At 35.6% G+C, this 7,657-nt stretch overlaps 1 long non-coding RNA gene across 3 annotated transcripts; it reads right to left on the bottom strand.

Moving 5' to 3' along the window:
- Positions 1-3,606: 3,606 nt before the first annotated feature.
- LOC147762132 (uncharacterized) lies at positions 3,607-6,575 on the bottom strand. 3 transcript variants are annotated; one of them, XR_015333736.1, is made up of 4 exons: positions 6,286-6,575; positions 5,301-5,540; positions 4,432-4,553; positions 3,607-4,112 (listed from the first exon to the last, which is right to left on the bottom strand). It is a non-coding gene; the product is annotated as an uncharacterized LOC147762132 (long non-coding RNA). The 3 variants fall into 3 exon arrangements; XR_015333738.1 differs by having other exon boundaries at positions 4,432-4,577; positions 6,286-6,571; XR_015333737.1 differs by lacking the exon at positions 6,286-6,575 and having other exon boundaries at positions 5,301-5,591.
- Between the last annotated feature and the right edge of the window lie 1,082 nt (positions 6,576-7,657).

Raw genomic sequence — 7,657 nt, forward strand, 5'->3', positions numbered from 1 at the left:
TAATCGGTGCTTCGTCAGGTCTTGAAAAAGATGATACAAATTAAATACTTTTTTCCGTACTGCACTTCCTATTTTTTAATTTGTTTTATTAATTCAATTATATATTTTATAATTTTTTTGTATCTAATTATTGATTGACTTTTAGCGGCAGGTGAGATAGAGAACAAAGCATTCGAACCTAAGGGCCTTTCCGCTTTGATAGATTATCAAAGAGAAGCACGATGCCAAGAAAGTTGGGACCACGTAAGCGCGTACAATTACTAAGCTAAAATCTCTTGGCCATCTTTAAAACAATGCTGTCATTTTTAACTATTCTAAAAAAACACTTTAAAACTGTCAAAAAATTGTTCAAATGAATCTTCTGAAAAATTTAATTCTACTCATTTATGTGAAATAAAGATTAAATATAAAAATGTGATCTTTGTTTTGATAGAGTGGTTGCAAGATCACGTCCAGAGAATTTTTCATTGAAATACATTTTCGCTTTCCAATTGACCTTTCACTTGTAAAAATGCATTCTGTTTGCAATGTTTTAGTAGGCCTACGTAGACACTAAATTGCCGAGTGTGACATTTGGCAGAAACCTGTTAAGCAAGAGTTTCGTTTCGTGGTTTGAAAAATAATGACACATAACAATTTTGCTCCTATATCATTTGGTTTACATTTTTTACAGGATGCCTGTAAGCAGACCAAAGAATGCCAAGAAGATGAAAGGTGGTGCTCTCTGCCCCTTGATTTCATCATAAACTTGACGTTCAATTTGACTTTAAAACTCAGTCCCAAACAACCCGTTAAAAATCCATGTGTACTAACGCCACTCTGTTACATTGACTCCACGATTTTCGATGGGGGAGATTTAGCTGACTTTTCACCAAGTGGGGCGTGGGAGACCGAAATAGAGAGAGGATTTCATGATAGGTGGTGCTCTCTACCACTTGGTGAGAGAGATGACATGATCGTTATTCTACCAATCACGCTGAAGCAGAGCGTCCGCCGTTTGCGTGATGCTAGCCAATTGTTCGAGGACTTTCTGGATCAAGTTGAGGCTCTCATAAAGGAATCTTACCGGCAGATTCCTTACGTAGGAATCGATTTTGACGTCAGTGTCGTGAGAGACCGCAGTTCCTTTGAGGAGACCCCATCTAGAAGAGAGAATCCCGATCATGCCATATCTTCTCTCTCTCGGGCCCGAGACAATGTAATGTTATGGCAGTTTTTGATGGCAATTATTATTACCTACATTTAAAATGTAATATTGTCATAATAAACATTCATTTCCATGACAGTATTTGAAGATTGAAATGAGATACGGATTGGCGATCTACGGGATTTTAACATTAATGCATGACAGGACTTTTAAACACCTTTGATCCGCCTAGAACTGCGTTCCTCTTAACGCAAATAGTGGACACTGACTTAAAATTGCGTGAATTTGATTTCTAAATCACCTGTAGAAGACAAAAGTATTATGCTTGTTACTCTGCGTTTTCCCAAGCTGATCTATTATAATAAATACATGTATGTAGTTGGGGTCGGTATAGGCCTATCGCAGGTGTAATGTTCTGCGTGAAAATATATCAGAATTTTAAACTGAATGAAATAATGGCCAAAATGACGGTGTTATATGTTTGTGATAATGAAGCTGAATAAGTAGCAAATTAAAAAGAGCATAGAAGCAACATCTCTGACAATTTTGAGAATAATTGTGTTAGAGCAGATGCGTAGAATTTTTGGATTTAAACGTTAACAGAATGGCAAGGAAATGACTATCGTAAATAGTTTAATGACATAGCTATCACTTTGCTTATTTCTCGTAAAACTTTCAATATCAGTTCACCGGGAAGTGCATTTGTGAGAGGCACTTGAAGAGTGCATTGAGAATTAGTCATACACTGTATATACTTCCAATCGTGCATTGCTAAAACACAAAATATGTCTGTGGTGAAGCTATAGTAGTTATCAGATTTGAAAAACACACTTCAGATGACACTAAATTAAATTATTACATGCTGATGAATCTTTTCGCAGGATCTAATTAACAGTTTCACACTTCACGCAGGAAATCAATGCTGCCTTGTTGAGTGTCGTGACGGTGTGTTACGCTCAATGTTTTCAGTTGCTTCCTCAAGTTGTCATACCAAATGCCTTGAAAAGATTGCATAACATATCCCGTCTTTTTACTGCAAATAAACTATAACGATATCACGACACTACAGAGAAAAACTAGCTAGGCTGATGAAGGCCCAAGGCGCGCCACACGATCCGAACGCGCTTAGCACTCCTCATTCTAGCATTTCCAGTTGAAGTTGATACATTTCCAAGGGGTTGGTGCATTAACCTGGGCCGATAAGAAAAATTTCCGGGGTTGGATTTACAAATAACGAACAACACAATGTAGCCTGGGTAATTTGGATGGGTGGACTTCATAGAATTAAGGACTTAGGTTGCGGTGGTGCTCCCTTGGTTACCCTCTACCAGGGTCTCAGTTATTATTGTGGACATTTTTTGCTGAATTGACATCACACCAAAATGACTGTCTATTTATCTAGAGACCTACATGTATCTGTGAATATCTGTGAAAAATCAATCTGTTGCCCTGGTAGAAAGTAGCCATTGGTCAAGTATCACCCGAAACATGAAAAACTGGCCGAAGTCTACCCACAGCTGTGTACTTGGTGATCCAACATAGAGCTAGTTGGCTAAGGGGGTCAACTCACTAGAATCTCAATGACTGCCTCTATATCAATCGGTAAACATCAGGGGCGGATTTAGGCCGTCTTCTGGGTCTTCCGGAAGACGGTCAGATTTTCATGTTAACATTGACGGGTATCTAATTCTTTTGTCGGAAGACGGTCAAAAGAGAAGAATGGATCAACAAAGATAATTTAGAAGACTGTCAGAAAATATCTCTGAATCCGCCCATGAACATCCAAATACGTAATCACGAAAATGATTTGATGACGGTTTCTGATTTAAAGGAATTTTTAGCAAGGATCAAAAGGCATCAGACATTTTAATGACGACTTGTATTAATCCCTTAAAATAGATCAGCTTTCATGTTTCAACAAAATATGGAATTTCCATAATATTTTACCGTGCTATTATTTCAATTACATTTTCATATGTGATGTCGTCATTGGGCAGGACAGCAGCGAAGACACTGACATGCAATTCATCAAATACAGATCAAATCGACTAATAAACAATTATTCCCCAAATAAGGTCAGTTCGCACAATTTCCACAATATTCTACTCAATTGTAGATTTTTAAATTGTTTATTATATTTATTTCAAGATGCATGTTCATAATAATTTGAATAATTTTGAATATGAATTTGAAGGGGGATTCCGTGGATGCAAAGCCGCCCCCACCTCCACCCCCCTGTTGGAAGCCCCCGAAAATGTTGGTTTTTCAGAGGGCAAACGGTGCCATTTGGTATGGAATAGAAGTATAATTCAGCCAGTCAAAACTCTAATTTCAAGAGTGGATCATTGGTGTTTTTTTTTCCAGAAATTGAAGGGGGGGGGGGGTCTGGACCCCCTGACCACCACCCCTTATTCCGCCACTGCACTCTATATTCAAACAGGACCAACTTTTAAATAATATTTAGTAAGTAACATTTTATCTGGAATTATTTAGAAAATGGGAATCCAATTCTTCATCAGAGCTGCACCCAAACAAGAACATATATTTTGTATGGGTTTGAAATATCACTTCATAATAAAGTTTCATCGTAACTACCAACGTCTGTTCCTCTTTCTGCAAGATATATTTCCTTCTGAGCTTTGTCTGACATCTGTGGAATGATCATCAAGAATTTTATGCTCAATAAAAAAATTTGGTCTCAAAAATATATATCAGTGACTAAGACATCAGTATGGTAATCATTTTCTGTTACTGAAGGACAGAGTTTTTTATGTGGTATATGGACTGTGATCTCTGATGACTGGTTGTCTGCTACCCCATTGGAGTGAGTGGGGCTGGTCATGTCCTTTCTTAGGGGGGTTTAGCAGGTTCTAAACCCTGTTATATTGTCATACATTGGAGAAATTGGTTGCTTTGTTGTAGTCTTCAAATTCTCCATTTTGTTGTACTTTGGTTCCATTACATCCTACGAGAAAAAAGATGAGCACTTTAGACCAATGAATAAAAAGAAAATTTCCAGTTAACGAAGTATAAAATAAAAGGTTTTCACAGGCAATTCATGAAAAAAAGACAAAAGAACTAAACAAAACAAAACAAACAAACAAACAAACAAAAAAACCCCATAAAACAAGAAGATGAACCTGTACACATGCTTTCTACTATATATGCAAAATACTGAATACTTCAAAGTTCTGAATCTTTTGTCTTTTGTCTCAGCTGAGTATCCAAATAAAACCCTCAAATCTTTTACCGATCACATTTCTATACAATATGTGACTATATACCCCATTCTGTGCCACAGAGCTGTCATATACAATGTCTGGCATACTGATTGCCAGGTCATTTCCTCCATATAATAGAAAGCCATCGCTCCTGCAGGTGCCCCAGTCTGAACTCGCTGCCGCCACTGGAATGCAGGGCCTTGCTCACACTGAAATCATAGCAACAACTATTTCAATATCTAGGGGAATCGTTTGATACATTACCAAAAGATTAAGATCCGGACTTATAATAAATATGAAATGAATTTTTAAAATTTTGCTGTAAAGATTATACCTGATGTGCCTTTAACTTAAGAAAAATTTGTTTGATACCGAATACCTTATTTTCTAAGATGTACTTGATATCACCTAAGATGACTTAACAAATTTTCCTTAAAATTCTTTGTGAGAGTGAGAAAAAGCCCAGATTTAATGACTGTACCCCCACGGGATGACGCATGGGGAGTCGTGTGAGAGGCGGGGAGACTATTAAAAGATAAGGGGGTTTTCCTTTCATGTACGTCTGCCATATTTACGTCGTGGCTTTGTAGAGCCATGGCTCAACTAGATGTGAATGTGGCCAGAGAGAGAGGGACAGAGAAAGAGAAATCTGATCCTCTTCTTTGCAGAAATAGGAACACAACTTTTATGACCTCTAATAAGATGACCACAAGTATAATGGGGACCACAGTGGCAGCTGTTTCTGAAATAACACATTTACTGGGAATGTTTCAACTCAGAAAGGGAAATAATTCATCGAAGAAGTAAAACCAAAATTCTGAATCACAAAATGAATACATTCTATCCAAAACTGAATATTTTCACTTTTAAATATGACTAAAATAGTCATTTCACGGCAAAAAATAATGTAAACTAAATAATTTTTTCAGTACCTTGTATCTGTTGCAGAGGATGCATGACCTTGAGGTCCATGGGCCTGTGGATTGTGTTGACCAGTGATGTCTGGTTAGTGCCTGTGTACTTGTTAGCTTTTTCAATACTCAGATGGTTCCAGTCAGTCCAATATATCCAGTCTTCAAATACAGCAATGGCAAATACCAGTATGTGGGCTATTCTGACTTCTGATATGACCAATTAACTGTTGCTGACATCAAGGATGGCATACCTGAAATCTAATGTACATATGTATTAGATTTTGCGTCATTTCCTATAAATGGAACAAGAAAAACTACAGAGCCTGCAGTGAACTGTTTGTCTCTGTTAGAAGAAGATCAACTTTACAACCTCCAGACCTGCTTGGCTGTGGTGCAGGTAATAACCTGTGACACTACCACATACTAAATTTGGTTACATTAGCCAACTGAAAATTTATAAACAAAAAAAAAAAAAAAAAGGAAAGACATGAGCATATATACAAATATAAGTCTGTCCAGTAAATATATCTGGAATAAAATGCCTAGCATATAAGACATATTTTAATTAGAAATTAAATGTAAATCAATTACTTATATCAAACGTGAGTATGCAGTCCCTGACTTTTTATCTGGCCACTAAAATTTTATTTGTATTATTATCATTATCTATTTACAAACTTTTAGGTTCTTTTTTAACCATTTGGGACAAATTCCTATTTATCTTATGTATATTATGCTTATAAAACATAATGAGAATAAATCATAATTGAAAATAACCTTGTCCAAAAATTAATATTAAGGGCAGAACAAATGAAAAGATGAAACTACTCTGCTAAGATCTGCCTAGAATCACGGTATAATAGTGGAGAAGACTAGAATATGAAACATGTCCACAAGCTTACATATCCATCAACAGACACACATAGCGTATACATGCAGTTCTCACTAGTACACACTCCATTATGTTATCCCAAGATAATGTTTGTTTTCAAGTTTCTCTTACCTGAAAACACTGGCAATTTTCACGGCTAAAAATAGTTAAATGTTAATAATTTTAACAAATCTTGTCCAATGTTTCTGAAGATTGTCCTAAATCTTGCCACATGTCATGTATTGTGCACATGGATAAGACATAGTGCTGCTCTTGGTGCGGTCTTTCACTGCCTGCTTCTTCATGGTAAGGGTACTCTGGAAAAAGAACAATATAACTGAAAAAACTGAAAATTACATTGAAAAGACTGGCAAATTCAAGGAATTAAAATAGTTAAACGTTAATAATTTTGTCAAATCTTGTCAAATATTTCTGAAATTTGTGCAAATGATGCTTAACAAAAATAAAAATCTGTGACAGGCTGATCAGTTGACTCTGTCTTTTGAAAAGTGTTTTTTGGGACAACATATTTGGAAAAACTGAAATTTACATTGAAAAGACAGGCAAATTCCATGCCTTAAAATAGTTAAACGTTAATAATTTTGTCAAATCTGGCCCAGTGTTTCTAAAATTTGTAAAAATAATGCTTAACAACAATAAAAATCTGTGGTAAGCTGCTCAGTTGACTGTGTCTAATGAAAAGTATCTTCTTCTGACAATATCTTTGAAAATTACACTGAAAACACTGGCAAATTCCATGGCTTAAAATAGATAAATGTTAATAATTTTGCAAAGTGATTATAAAATAAAATAGCAAATGTGATGAATTGAGGTTGTTTGTGTAAAAGGTTGCAAATTACCTATAACTGTTATCTGGAAAACAATATATACCCTTACAAGACTTCTCCTTACTACCAATGCCAGATGCAGATTACTCCTTACAATGGGTTTCTGGAATGGGTTGTTGTTATCCCAATATTTGACAATGTCCTAAATCTTGCCACATGACATGTATTGTACACATGGATAAGACATAGTGCTGCTCTTGGTGCTGTCTTTCACTGCCTGCTTCTTCATGGTAAGGGTACTCTGGAAAAAGAATAATATAACTGAAATAACTAAAATATTACATTGGAAAAACGGTCAAATTCAAGGACTTAAAATAGTTAAACATTAATAATTTTGTCAAATCTAGTCCATTATTTCTGAAATTTGCACAAATGATGCTTAACAACAATAAAAATCTGTGATAAGATCATCAGTTGACTGTATCTAATGATAAGTGTTTTTTAGGACAATATATTTGGGAAAACTGAAATTTACATTGAAAAGACTGGCAAATCCGAGGACTTAAAATAGTTAAATGTTAATAATTTTGTCAAATCTTGTCCAGTGTTTCTGAAATTTGTACAAATGATGCTTAACAACAATAAAAATCTGTGATAAGCTGATCAAATGACTGTGTCTATGAAAAGTATCTTCTTCCGACGATATCTTTGAAAAA

The sequence above is a fragment of the Lingula anatina genome, chromosome 4, assembly GCF_051362555.1.
Source record: "Lingula anatina isolate TDL-2025a chromosome 4, LinAna3.0, whole genome shotgun sequence".
NCBI classification, from domain to species: Eukaryota; Metazoa; Brachiopoda; class Lingulata; order Lingulida; family Lingulidae; genus Lingula; species Lingula anatina.